Here is a 14,868-nt window from a genome sequence, read left to right on the forward strand (position 1 = left end):
GAAATCCTACCGCCTGAACTACTGTTTTCTTCTAGAAACTGATGCTAACACACAGATATTTGCCAAGTATGGCTCCCTTAGTGGCCTGGTTAGAGCAATATGATTTGAGGGACGACCTAAACAATGAAGATTCTGTCTACTCCCCTTTATCCCCATCCATGGCCTTCCCATTCAATAAAGGACATTCGATCAATCAATCAATCAATCAATCAATCAATCAATCAATCAATCAACTGATTCTTAGGAAAAGAAAAGCGCAATATCGGTCCTGCTTTATCTGTGTCGCAGTAGCCGCAACTGCGGCGGTCTCGTCTCGCACAGCGCACGCCAGGCGTCCGTGCGGAGCCTTTCCTTTGGCGCTGCTTCGAACGCCGCAGCACACAGCATGCAGACGCAGATGCATTACATCAGCTAAATGTAGTTAAGCAGATGTCGCTCTTGCGTAACTCCAGGTTTAACCACATGCTAAATAACAACAGATTGTTTTGTACCGGCTTGTTTGAAGCATTGATTGTTACACAGTATATAACCTATTCTATAGACAGCAAAGTGCCACTGTGAATATATTTTAAGGGAAAAATACTACTTCATGATGAGTATATTCCTTCACATTTTCGAGGATCCACTTGCCCTTTCTTTAAAGTTGTAGACCCGTTTGCTAGACTGCGGAGCAGCATATGATTATTACTGTTATTCTGTTTTTTAAACATGCTTCTTAAAGTAGTGCGTATATTTAATAAATGAATTCTATAATTATTTTTTTTTATATTTCAGATTGCTATTTCCTTTGCAAACTTTTCTCTTTGTATTTAGTTTTCAGAGGCTTTTTTCATTATAATGTTTTGTTGATAATACTTCTGTAAATAATAGTGCTCTTTTTTTACTGAAAGTAATTTTCAATGATTAAATTGTGTTTTTGCAGCCAGCAGATAACCAGGCCTGCTGTCCACATCAACCTACTTCACTGGATCTTCCAAGGCCACAGAGCTGGTACAAAAAGCTTGCGAGGACTTCTGGACGTATGTCTGTTGAACATTCGGCGCAGAGCGCGATAGGAAAACAGTCAAGTCTATGACACTGAACATGCTCAAGAGTGGCTCAGGTACCAGAGGATCCCTTCACTGCAATTATTGCGCATACCGCATTTACCAGGCAACATGGATTGATTCTCAGCCAGATAGTGGACCCCTAATACCATTCCTATGAGTAGATCCCAAATGGCGAGGAAAAGGGCGCCTTTTAACTTGCACAATTTTAGAGCTTGGAGGTAGCATATTGCTGCATTTAATGGCTATGAAATAACCCTGATGCCTAATTAATGTTCGCAAACTAAATATCTATCAAGTGTGAGTTCAAACACATTTTTATGCAAAATTTGGATCACACATTCATCTGCTACTTATACGAATCCTAACAGTTAATCTGTCGTTAATCTAGCCATGATTCCTTGGACCCCTGAAGGAAATTGCACCGGAGTACCCATGCTCGATCCCGACCGCGGCGGCTGCGTTTCGATTAAAGTAAAACGAATTTGCGTCCGTGTGCTCTGCGATGTCAGCGTTGTTGTGGCTGTAGGAAGAAGGAAAAGAAAATGCGCGGGTCTGCTACGTGCTCTATAGCTGAGCCACCTCCACTGCCTCTTGCAGACAGAAGAGAGCTGTTGTGGCTGTAGGAAGAAGAAAAGAATTCACAGGCCTGCTACTGGATCTGCAGCCGAGCCACCTTCGCCGCCTCGCGGAGACCGAAGAGAAACTGATTGATAATATAGGAAGGGAAAAGCACGGTAACTGTCTCAATTGTTTTCAGTGGACACCTCAACCGCGCCGTAAGAGAAGGAAGGAAGGTGGGAGTCACAGTGGAAAGGGAGAAAGAGGAGCCGTAGTGGAGGGCTACGGAGTAATTTCGACCACCTGGGGATCTTTAACATGCGCTGACCTCGCACAGCACACGGAATGACTCCTCGTTTCGCCACCATCGAAGCACAGCCGCCGAGGTAGACCGAAGAGAAAATAGAGAAGAAAGAAAAGGAAGAGGGAGAGCAAGACGCGCGCCACAACAGCCGTCGTCCACCACCGAAGCGGCGGCGGGCGCAATGACGGCTTAAAACAGATAAAAATTCGGTGGCAGGCTAGCTCCCGCCGCAAGCGGCGGTGACCCACCTGTCCCAGCCCCATCAGGGGAGTCCCTCAAACAGAAGAGAAAATAAAGAAGAAAAGGAAGAGAGAGAAAGACGAACTTGAGGTTCTTGAATAGGGGGTGAAGAAATTGGGAGGCACAGCCCTATAACTGTCTCCTAGAACAGATTAGGGACCTCCGCAACGGGGCTGTGCAGGGGAGGGGTAAGTGGAGAGAATATTGTCACGTACAAGGTGATTGAGGATATAAAGAATAGCAAAGGGGTTAGCTCCGATACAACAGCGGTGAGCAGCACAGACGCAAAACCCGCAAGCGACACTTCGTCGTTCTTCACTCAGTCATGCGCCACCTGGCAACGCTAGGTGGCACTACTCCCCCTTCCAAAAAAAAAGAAAAAAAAAGTGAACACGGGCGGTGAGAACGGTGTGCAAAGTAAGAGAGTCGTCACAGGAGGTGGCCGTGCGTTATCGTTGGTAGTACGGCTTCAGCCGCACAATGTGCACAATGTCCGAGCTGGGCTTTCGACGTTTTGAAAGTGCGGCGCCGTCTGGAATAACTTCATAACTGACATCACTCACACGACGCAACACTTTGTACGGCCCGAAGTAGCGGGAAAGGAGTTTCTCTGACAAGCCTGGACGGCGAACTGGCGTCCACACCCAGACTTGGTCCCCAGGTTTGTAGTGAACCTGGCGGTGCCGGAGGTTGTAGCGGTCCGCGTCACAGGTCTGCTGCCGCCCGATGTGCACACGGGCAAGCTGGCGGGCTTCCTCAGCGCGGATGGCATACTGCTGGGCATCTGGCGGAAGCTGGTCATCATCTGGGCATGGGAGCATGGAATCGAGCATGCTCTGAACTTCACGCCCGTACACAAGTCGAAATAGTGTGAAGCGCATTGCTTCCTGTTGGGCTGTATTATACGCAAATATGACGTACGGCAGCACCTCGTCCCAGGTCTTGTGCTGCACATCGACGTACATTGATAACATGTCCGCAATCGTCTTATTTAACCTTTCGGTAAGACCATTGCTCTGCGGATGGTACGCTGTGGTCTTGCGATGCGTCGTGTAACTCAACTCAAATATGTGGTCGATGAGCTGCGAAGTGAAAGCTGTCCCTCTGTCGGTAATGACATACGAAGGGGCGCCATGCCGCAAGACTGTGTTATGCATGAAAAACTCGGCTACTTCGGAAGCTGTGGCATGAGGGATTGCCTTTGTCTCAGCGTATCGGGTCAGGTAGTCAGTAGCGACTACTATCCATATGTTTCCCGCCTGCGACAAAGGGAAAGGACCAAGGAGGTCCATGCCGATTTGGTCTAACGGAATACGTGGTGCTCTAACGGGCTTGAGAAATCCGGCAGGCTTCAGGGGCGGTGTTTTACGGCGCTGGCATTCGCGACAGCTTCTTACATAGCGTTTCACAGTTGCGGAGAGTCCTGGCCAGTAATACATGTTGCGGACTCGAGCAAGCGTCCGTGAGTAACCCAAAAGACCAGACGTGGGTTCGTCGTGCCAAGCAAGTAGAATATCCGCACGGAGCTCGCATGGTACTACCAGAAGGAAAGCTCTTTCTTGGCCTTGGGAGTTTCTTTTATAGAAGGCGCCTTGCTGCATACAGAATGAACCGATGGGCCGAGATAGGGGTCGAGGGAGCGTCGTATCACGCCCTTCCAGATAATCGATGAATGGAAGGGTGTCTGGATCAGCTCTTTGTCGATCCCTGAGCTCAGATGCACTGAGAGCTCCTAGAAAGCCGTTGTCGCCATCGGTTGCAGCATCGTCAGTGTCAACAGGGGCTCGTGACAGCGCGTCAGCGTCTTCGTGTTTGCGGCCTGACTTATAAACAATAGTTATGTCAAATTCCTGAAGTCGTAAACTCCAGCGTGCAAGTCGTCCCGATGGATCTCGCAGATTTGCCAACCAGCATAAACAATGATGGTCCGTGACGACTTTAAATGGTCGGCCGTAAAGATAGGGGCGAAACTTCATAGTGGACCACACGACCGCCAGGCATTCCTTTTCCGAGGTGGAGTAGTTCGTTTCGGCGCGAGAGTGTGCGGCTAGAATAGGCTATTACTCGCTCAATCCCGTCTTGATGCTGAACAAGGACCGCGCCAAGACCGATACTACTGGCGTCAGTGTGCACCTCTGTGTCAGCCGCTTCATCGAAGTGCGCCAGAACAGGGGATGTTTGAAGGCGCTCGCGAAGCAAAGAAAAGGCCGTCTGCTGCTCAGAGTTCCACACAAAGGCGGTGTCCTTCCTTGTGAGGCGCGTTAGAGGTTCCGCTATTTGAGAGAAGTCCGCAATGAACCGCCGATAATATGCGCACAGGCCGAGAAAGCGCTGAACAGCCTTCTTGTTAGCTGGAACGGGAAACCGTGCGACGGCAGCAGTCTTTTCGGGATCCGGGCGCACCCCATCGGCGCTCACAACATGGCCAAGGAACTTGAGTTTTGTATACCCGAAGTGGCATTTCTCGGGCTTCAGCGTGAGATCAGCAGAACGGAGCGCTTCCAGTACAGCTCGAAGGGGTTCGAGGTGTTGGTCAAATGTTTCGGAAAAAACAACTACGTCGTCCAAGTACACAAGACAGATCTGCCACTTGAGGCCAGTGAGGACGGTGTCCATCATCCTTTGGAATGTAGCTGGGGCAGAGCACAATCCAAATGGGAGTACTTTGAATTCATATAGGCCATCTGGAGTTACAAATGCGGTTTTTTCTCGGTCTCTTTCGTCTACTTCGATTTACCAATAGCCGCTTTTGAAATAAATAGAGGAAAAATACTTCGCACTTCGCAATCTGTCCAGTGAGTCATCGATGCGCGGCAACGGGTATACATCTTTCTTTGTCACATTATTCAATTTCCGATAGTCGACGTAAAATCGAAGAGTGCCGTCTTTCTTCTTGACCAGGACTACTGGTGAGGACCCCGGGCTTTGTGAAGGCTGCACAACACCATCATCCAGCATCTCCTGAACCTTTCTCGTTCTTTGGCAGACACACGATAAGGCTGCTGTCGTATAGGGCGAGCGTCTTCATAAGTAATGATGCGATGTTGCGTGATGGGCGTTTGACGAACCTTCGAGGAAGAAGCAAAACAGTGCTTGAAGTCCAGCAACAGTAGCTCTAAGGCCCGCCGTTTCTCCTTCGACAAAAGGCAGTTAATGCCGATGTTGTCAAGAGATGGCTGATTAGTTTCGACTGCTGTGGATGTAAAACAGACCGGATCGTGCGTAACAGGGTCAGCGAAAGCGATAGCAGTTCCCGTAAGCAAGTGCCGGCGCTCATTAGAAAAATTTGTGACAAGGAGTGCAGCCCGGCCATTGTGAAGCGACAATAAACTTCGAGCAGCGCAGATGCCTTGAGCAAGCAGGAGTGAATGGTTCGCTTCCGCTACAGTATCGCCGGCACGGAAATCGTCACAGGTGACTTCCACAAGAACACTGCTTCGCGGCGGCAGCGATACGCTCTCGGCGGAAACGTGAAGTGCGGCACTGCAAGGACTTGTACTATCTCGTTCGGCAGATTGTCCCATCGAAAATGTGACACGTCTATTTCGCAGGTCGATAACTGCTCCGTATTCTCGCAGAAAGTCAATGCCGAGGATAAGGTCACGGGAACAGTCACTCAAAACGACTCAAAACTAACGATGAACGTATATCTGTTAATCTGAATACGAGCCGTGCACATCTCCTTTGGGGTAACTATATGACCACCGGCGGTTCGAAGGTACACACCTGGCCAAGCAGTGAGCACCTTCCTCAAAACAGTCGCCATGCGACCACTCAAAATCGAATAATCCGCACCGGTGTCCACTAATGCATTGACTGGAGTACGACCGTCTAAAATAACAGGAATGTCCAGAGAAACGCTTTTGGCTTCCCCAGGGGACGGTACCAGCAGCTCGCGGTCGGATCGAAGCGGCGACGACGGGAGGTCTTCAACGCAGCGACTGCCAGCGGCCTCGCCCCCGAAGGTCACTGTTTTCAGTTTTCCCGACCAGGGCTAGACGAGCGGCCTTGCCCCTCTCGCGAGGAACCTTGGGTGGACGTCGATGAGCGCCTTGGTGAAGGGGAGCGGGACTGACGCTGCGAACGAGATGAATGCTGTTCCGCCAGGTACTCTTCAATAACGCGGGGTCGTTGACCAAACCGGGGAGGAGGCGAGTCGATGCGGAAGCCTTGAAGACCGAGGCGTCGATAAGGACAATCCCGGTAGAGATGGCCTGGTTCACCGCAGTGGAAGCAGAGTGGACGGCGGTCAGGCGTGCGCCAAATGTCGGCTTTGCGTCGGGGCAGGGGACGTTCGTTGAAGTACTGCACTGGTTGCACCGAGGGCAGCGGAACTGTAGGCGGCGCGGGAATGGGTGGCGGTGAAGGAGGAGCCTGACTCTGCAGAACTTCCGTATATGTGGGACGGTTTTCGGTCCCCGACAGCAATGGCGGGCTCGTAACTAGAGGCGAAAGAGGGCTCTTGAGCGCCTGTCGTACCTCCTCCTGCGCTATAGCAGAAACGGAAGCTGGTGATTGCTGCAGGGGGTTCCAGAACTTTCTCAGTTCTTCGCGCACGACACTGCGAATTAGTTCGCGCAAAGCATCAGGATGCCGCTCGGAAGATGCAAATGACTCCGCAGTTGTGCCAGTATGGAGAGGTCGGTTATAAGCCGCGGCACGTTATTGGAGCACCCTTTCCATTGTGGCGGCCTCCGAAAGAAATTCATTTACAGTCGACGGTGGGTTGCGCACAAGTCCTGAGAACAGTTGCTCTTTCAAACCCTGCATCAAGTGCCTGACCTTTTTGTCCTCGGACATGGCGGGATCGGCTCGCCTGAAGAGGCGCGTCATGTCCTCGACGTATGCTTGGACACTTTAATTCGGCATCTGGATGCGGGAGTGAATGGCACGTTCTGCATGTTCGCGACGATCCGCGCTGGTGTAGGCCTCGAGCAGTTGACAACGGAATTCCTGCCACGATGTTAACATTTGCTCTCGGTTCTCGAACCAGATCCGGGCGCCATCCTCAAGGCTGAAGTAGACGTTCCTTAGTTTGGCAGTATCGTCCCACTGGTTAAAAGCAGCGACACGCTCAAACTGAAGGAACCAGTCCTCCACATCCTCAAAGAGGTCACCATGGAAAGGCTTCGGTACTCGAGGGGCCTGCAGGGTGTAGTTACAGGCCGGTGCGACGCCCGTTACCTGCTGAGCAGAAGCACTAGATGTCATGGCGGCGGGTGATGGCTGAAACTCTGGAGACAGTCCCTGGAGCCGTCGACTGCAGCGATGCACGGGGGTGTCAATGGCACAGGGCTGGCGCGACGTCTTTCAGATGGAGACTCTTGTATAGGTGATCTTACCCAGCAGCTCCACCAGAATGTCACGTACAAGGTGATTGAGGATATAAAGAATAGCAAAGGGGTTAGCTCCGATACAACAGCGGTGAGCAGCACAGACGCAAAACCCGCAAGCGACACTTCGTCGTTATTCACTCAGTCATGCGCCACCTGGCAACGCTAGGTGGCAATATAGATAGTGGGGGAGGGATGGGAAAGGGAGGCAGGGGGAGGAGAATTCGCGGGATGCGTTTGCCGGAACGCACATGTCAGACGCGTCCACATCGGCTCCCTACAAAAGTGTCCATTGCGATGCTAACTTCGATCGAACCACATTCAAATTGCCGAGCGAAGATAGGAAGATGACAAGAGTCTGACAATACCAAGTTTTTGGTGAGGAGACCATCAATGTTTTCGATTATTGCTACAATTCTGTCGACTACGCCGGCGTTAAGCTTAGCACGGCGGCGGAGGAAAGAGCGGGACCGAGAGTGCCTGCAGGTGGTGGCAGCCACCGCGGGGGCGATGATTTAGACAAAGGAGGTCCATCCAGGCCAACATTTGGATCGAGAATGGACGGTACCAAAGCCAAGATTTATCGATGGACACCACACATACCGCGCCCTAACCTGCCTCCATCCGACGGGGAGACAGGCGGGATGCCGGCTGCCAAGACCAACGAGACCACCGATACAAATTCCACGGAGGGCTCCTTTCAAGCCGAGTGGAAGACCGTAGTTTCGAGACTATGGAAGAAAAAAGCAAAAAAAAAACGGGAGAGAAAAACATGCATCGCAAAACAGCCGTCGTCCACCACCGAAGCGGTGGCGGGTTCAATGACGGCCTACAACAAATAAAAAGTCTGTGGCAGGCTAGCCCCCGCCGCAAGCTGCGGTGACCTACCTGTCTCAGCTATATCCGCGATATTAGCGCTAGTTAAATATCACCAGGTGGTCGAAATTACTACCTAGCCCTCCACTATGGCTCCCCTTTCACTCTTTCTAGTTTCACTCTCACCCTTCCCTTACGGCGCGGTTAAAGTGTCCACAGAAACAAGTGTCACGGATACAGTGCCGTGCCCTTCCTTTGAAGCAATTATGATACTATTAATTATATGATTTTGATACAAAAATGGCTACAGACAAACATTTGGTTGAGATACAGAATGCCGACATCATGTCATGCCGGATCCCTATCAATGAGTGGTTTGTTCTCAGTGCAACTGCTAAATTTTTAAATTCTGTTATAGAGCAGATACGAGGTTATGACGGGTAAGTGAAAATACTTGCCAGAAAATCATCTAATTGTGGCGGCCTTGCATTTGCAAAAATTATTAGTATATTGTGAGCGCAACGCGTGAACTTTCACCTCTTTCATCAGTATAGATCCATCATCATGATCATCATCGTCATCATCATCATCATCGCTGACTGCTGCTCGGAGCGTCGCGCGCTGTGTGCCAGCTGGTTCTGGAATAGAAGAGACGTTTTGTGCAAGTGCTGTCCCAGAAGTGGCGGAGGTGTGATTCGTATTCCCCACCTCTCGCTATAGACCCACCTACCGTTCTCCCTGGAGCTCCGTTCAGGCCTTCGCTTGCGTCAATGGCCCTGTGCTATGGATGACGGCAACGGTGCTCGCTCACCCCCGGCGTTTCCTCCTCCTACTGCGGCTGCCCCTGCCTGGACTGTCATCAGCCGCCAGCGCGATCCCCAAATCTTTGCTGGCCTTCGCGGTGAAGATGTCGACGACTGGCTCGACAACTACAACAGGGTCAGTGCATTTAACCGCTGGGATGACGCTCATAAACTGCTCAACGTCGTCTTCTACTTGGCTGACGTTGCCAAAACCTGGTTCCTCAATCACGAGGATGACATCGCTGACTGGCCTACGTTCACGGACCAGCTAAAGAAAATTTTCGGCACTCCGGCTGGTCGCTCAGAGCAGGCAAAGAAAAAACTTGAAGCTCGTCTCCAGCTGCCCGGCGAGTTCTATACGTCGTATATCGAGGACGTTCTGGCCCTTTGTCGCCGTGTCGACGTTGCTATGCCTGAATCTGAGCGTGTTCGCCACCTTATTAAGGGCATCAACACTGCTGCTATCAATGCCTTCGTGTTTAAAAACCCGTCGTCCGTGTCTGACATCACATCCACATGTCAATGTCTGGACCAGCTACAGTCCTGCCGCCTCGTGCAAGACCCCGGTGATGGTGGCTCCCTCATAGATGGAAATTTGCGGTCCCTAATCCGCACCATGATCCGAGAGGAGCTCTACGGCCTCACCAACCCCTCTGCAGTATCTCCAACTCTTCCGCCAGCAACGGTGAATTTGCGCAGCAACATCAAAGATGAACTGACGAATTTCAACTGCACTGTGGCACCTGCCTCACCTCCCATTGCCTCCCAACCTCCCTCGCCGCCTCCCAACGCCTCCCAACATTCCTTGCCAACCTATGCCATGCCTACTTCACGTCAACCCACTCCGCCTTCCCCGACTTGTTCGGCACCCGTATGCGGTAACGTCGCCGCCATGGCACCAAATCCTACAATGCACCGTCCTGTTACAGCCTGGCGCCCCTCCCGCCCTCTGTGCCACTATTGTGTGATACGTGGCCACATTGCCCGTGTCTGTCGCCACCACCGGCAAGACGAGCAACGGGGTTATGCTCCCTTTGAACGGGCCCGCGTGCGCCAGCCTGATGATTCTGCACTGCCCTACTCAGACTTTTACCGGCGTTCTTCCCCTCCTCCGAATTCCACCAATATTTCACGGCCCTCGCGTCCTTCCCGACGCCGATCTCCTTCGCCTTTTCGCCGCACGTCACCGCTTCGTCCTGCCTCGCAACCCTTCCAACCTATAACGGAAAACTAACCGAAGCAGTGTTTGGAGGGAAAGCTGCTTCGAGTTCGAAATCTACAATCCCTCCTGGGCGACCGTCGAATATGTTAGTAGTGATTGTTGAAGGATTGTACGTTGAGGCCCTCATCGATACCGGCGCCGCTTATTCCGTCATGCATTTCTCTCTTTGTTCTCATCTGCGCAAAGTTATAACGCCATACATTGGTCCGCCACTTCGTGGAGCTAATGGAACTCTTATGAAACCCACCGGCCGATGCACAGCACGTGTCCTCAACGATAACCAGCGGCATCATATCGAATTTATTGTGCTCCCCACGTGCGTTTATCTCATGATCTTGGGTTGGGATTTCTTATCGTCGGCGTCCGCCCTCATCTCTTGCCGTGAGCGCCTTGTTCATCTTGCGGACCCCGATATATTACCGACTTCTGATTGTTCACCACCACACGTGTTCGCAGCAGTTGATTTCGTTTTGCCCCCAGGACGCGAGCAGCTGATCATCGTGGCATTGGACTACTCTCTCGATGGCGAAGCCTTCGTTATGCCCGCTCCTCGGTGGACCTCCGACGGCCTAGCTCTTGCCTCGTGCCTCACCTCCTTCACCCGTGGTTGCGCGGTCGTTGCGGCCCTTAATACAACTCTCCAGCCGTTCTTACTGCCCAGAGGAGCCACAGTTGGGTTTATTTTTGACTGCGATCCCGTTCCCCTCAACACATTTTCCAGCGCACCACCGCCTCCTGCCAAGCCTCCATTTCCGACATCCTCTGCGCTCGCAGCCGCCATCAGCCCTGACCTTACGTGCGAGCAGTCCACAGCTCTGCTAGACGTCCTCCTGCGGCACCGAGAGTCTTTTGATGTGTGCGCCTCAGCGTTGGGGAACACCTCCGTCACCTCTCATCGCATAGAGACTGACGGCTGTGCTATTATTCGACGAAGGCCGTATCGCGCTTCAGCAGCAGAACGCAAAGTCATTGAGGAGCAAGTTGCTGACATGCTTGCTCGAAATGTCATCCGACCATCCACGAGCTCTTGGTCCTCACCTGTGGTCCTCGTTCGCAATAAAGATGGTTCAGTCCGCTTCTGCATGGATTACCGGGCACTTAACAAGATCACGCGCAAGGATGTTTACCCTTTGCCTCGTATTGATGACGCATTAGACTGTCTGCAAGGCGCTGAGTATTTCTCCAGTCTTGACCTCCGCTCGGGGTACTGGCAAATTCCTATGCACGATGCAGACAAGGACAAGACTGCTTTTTCTACCCCCGACGGTCTCTACGAATTTAACGTGATGCCTTTCGGACTCTGCAATGCGCCGGGCACCTTTGAGCGCATGATTGATACCGTGCTTCGCGGCATGAAATGGAAAACATGACTATGTTATCTCGACGACATTATTGTCTTCTCGTCAAACTTCGCTCAGCACTTACAGCGTCTCACTGATATCCTCACGTCCCTTGCACAGGCGGGGCTTCAGCTGAATACCAAGAAGTGCCACTTTGCCAGTAAGACCATCAAAGTACTCGGCCATGTCGTCAGTAAGGCAGGAATTCAGCCTGATCCCGAAAAATTTACGGCTGTCGTTAATTTTCCTCGGCCCCAACGTCAGAAAGATCTTCGCAGCTTCATTGGCTTAGCCTCCTACTTCCGCCGTTTTATTCGGAAGTTTGCAACAATTGCTGCCCCGTTACACAAGCTCGTGTCTTACCTAGTGTTTTACACCTGGTCCACTGAATGTGAAGACTCCTTCAAAGCTCTCAAGCAGGCACTCTCTTCCACTCCTGTGCTTCGCCATTTTGACGCTGACGCGCCCACCATACTTCACACAGACGCCAGTGGCCACGGTATTGGCGGGGTTCTCTTGCAACGCAACGCAGTGTCTGAACAGCAAGTCGTCGCATACGCCAGTCGTACGCTTACTGCAGCTGAGCGTAACTATACTATTACCGAGCAAGAGTGCCTCGCCGTTGTTTGGTCGGTTCAAAAATTTCGACCTTATTTGTATGGCCGCCACTTCACCATTGTCACAGACCATCACGCACTCTGTTGGCTGTCATCGCTGAAGAACTTATCGGGTCGACTGGGTCGCTGGGTACTACGTCTTCAAGAATACACCTTCACCATCACTTATAAATCTTGGCGAAAACACCTCGACGCTGACGCCCTCTCCCGCTGCCAATTGCTATCTACTGACGCGGCCCCACATACGGTCTCCTCTCCCTGCTGCCATCCGAGTCAGCCTTCTGCTAACCACCTGAATGCTGCACCCATCGCTATAGCTCCACTCGAGAACAATGCTGATTTCTCATCCCTGCAGTTGACTGACCCTTACTGCCGCACTATCATCGCTCGCCTCCGTGGAGAATCAGTTGTCCCAAACAGTCGCTTGCGCCGTCAGCTTCGTCGGTTCCGATTTCACCATGGAACACTTTACCGCGACGTTTATCACCCTATGCGTCAACGCTGGGTACCCGTAGCCCCTCGCTCCCTTCGTTTTAAAATTATGGAGGCTTACCACGACGACCCCACTGCTGGACATTTAGACCACTTTAAAACTTACGACCGTATCAAGAGCCGCTAATTCTGGCCTGGGCTTTCTGCCAGCGTCGCCAAATGCATTTCATCATGTCCGTCTTGCCAGCATCGCAAGCGTTCAACATCCCCTCCTGCTGGCCTACTGCAACCTCTACCTTGCCCATCTGTGCCTTTTGACACGGTCGCCATTGACTTGTTTGGTCCTCTCCCTTTGACGTTAGACGGCAACCGTTTTGTTGTCACTGCCATTGACCATCTAACGCGGTACGCTGAAACCGCACCTCTTCGCTCCGGTGCCGCCTCTGAAGTCGCCGATTTTTTCCTGCGCGCGATAGTTTTGCGTCATGGTGCTCCTCGTATTCTCATTAGCGATCGTGGAAAGACATTTCTTTCTCAAGTCCTTGAGGAAGTATTGCGCGCAGCCAACACCGTCCATAAGACTTCTTCTAGCTACCACCCTCAGACCAACGGACTCATCGAGCGGTTTCATCGCACTTTGTCCGGCATGATATCCATGTATATCGCTCCTGATCACCGGAACTGGGACAACGTTTTACCTTTCGTAACCTACGCCTACAATTCCGCTGTTCAGCTCACTACTGGTTATAGCCCTTTCTTTTTAGTTTATGGCCGTCAACCATCGACAGTACTGGACACTACTTTCTTCTCTGCTCCCTGTACGTCTGAATCTCTGGGCGAAGAGTTTGCCACTCGTATGGCCCAGTGTCGCCAACTTGCTCGTTTGAACACTGAAGATGCTCAACAAGAACGCAAAGCCCTGTATGATCAATGCCATCGAACTCCCTCCTTTTACCCCAGTGATGAAGTTCTCCTGTGGACACCAATCCGCATTCCTGGCCTGTGTGAGAAGTTTCTCCATCGTTACATTGGCCCTTATACAGTACTCCAACAAACGTCTCCGGTGAACTATCGCGTTATTCCCTCGCACACCGTCGCAGATCGGCGTCGTCGCTCCGATGAGATCGTCCATGTCTCGCGCATGAAGCCCTATGCCCGTCGTCCCTCATCCCTGTAATCAGCGACCAGGGTGGCCGCTCTTTTGTCGGGGGATTTGGGTGAGCACAACGCGTGAACTTTCACCTCTTTCATCTGTATAGATCCATCATCATCATCATCATCATCATCATCATCATCATCATCATCATCATCGCTGACTGGTGCTCGGAGCGTCGCGCGCTGTGTGCCAGCTGGTTCTGGAATAGAACAGACGTTTTGTGCAAGTGCTGTCCCACAATATTTTTACATATATAGAGAGAGACATAGATAGGAAACTGTCAGCGATTTAGATGATTTTTGCCTTGGGCTGCATTCAGCTGCTCCAGGTGACCGGCAGTCCAAGTCTAGCAGTGACCTCTTGCGTTCTTGCCATGACCGGCGACTGGATGTCTGGGTCCCGGCTGATAAGAACAGCTTCGCAGTGTTCCAGCAAGGGAGGTGGAACTAGATCTGCCGGAGGCGCATCCACCGCGCATTCCGAGACTATATGGTTTAAGGTGGCAGACTCGCCGCACAGTTGGCAGTACGGATTTGGTTGGTTGGTTTGTGGGGTTTAACATCCCAAAGCAACTCAGACTATGAGAGACACCGTAGTGGAATGTTCCGGAAATTTCGGCCACCTGGGTTTCTTTAACGTGCACTGACATCGCACTGCACACGGGCGCCTCCACTGAAAAGTTGCCACCGAGGCCGTAATTCGATCCCACGTTCTTGGGAACTAGTCGAGCGCCGTAACCACTGCGCCACCCCGGCGCGGGGGAAGTACGGATTTACTATTTCCGAAAAGGTTCTAGGCATACGTTCAGGGGTTTGGCTGCGACCGCGTTTGGAGCCGCCGCCACGTGGCAGCTTGATCTCGGCTGAGCGAAGCACGCGGAGACAGGCTCGCCCTGAGCTCTTTGTAATAAGTAGTAATGGGACACACTGTAACAATCTCTAAGTTCAACATTTTCTGGTGATTCATGGGCCCTACACACTGTATCTAATTGTATCAAG

The sequence above is a fragment of the Amblyomma maculatum genome, chromosome 3, assembly GCF_055883805.1.
Source record: "Amblyomma maculatum isolate TAMU_Amacu chromosome 3, ASM5588380v1, whole genome shotgun sequence".
NCBI lineage: Eukaryota > Metazoa > Arthropoda > Arachnida > Ixodida > Ixodidae > Amblyomma > Amblyomma maculatum.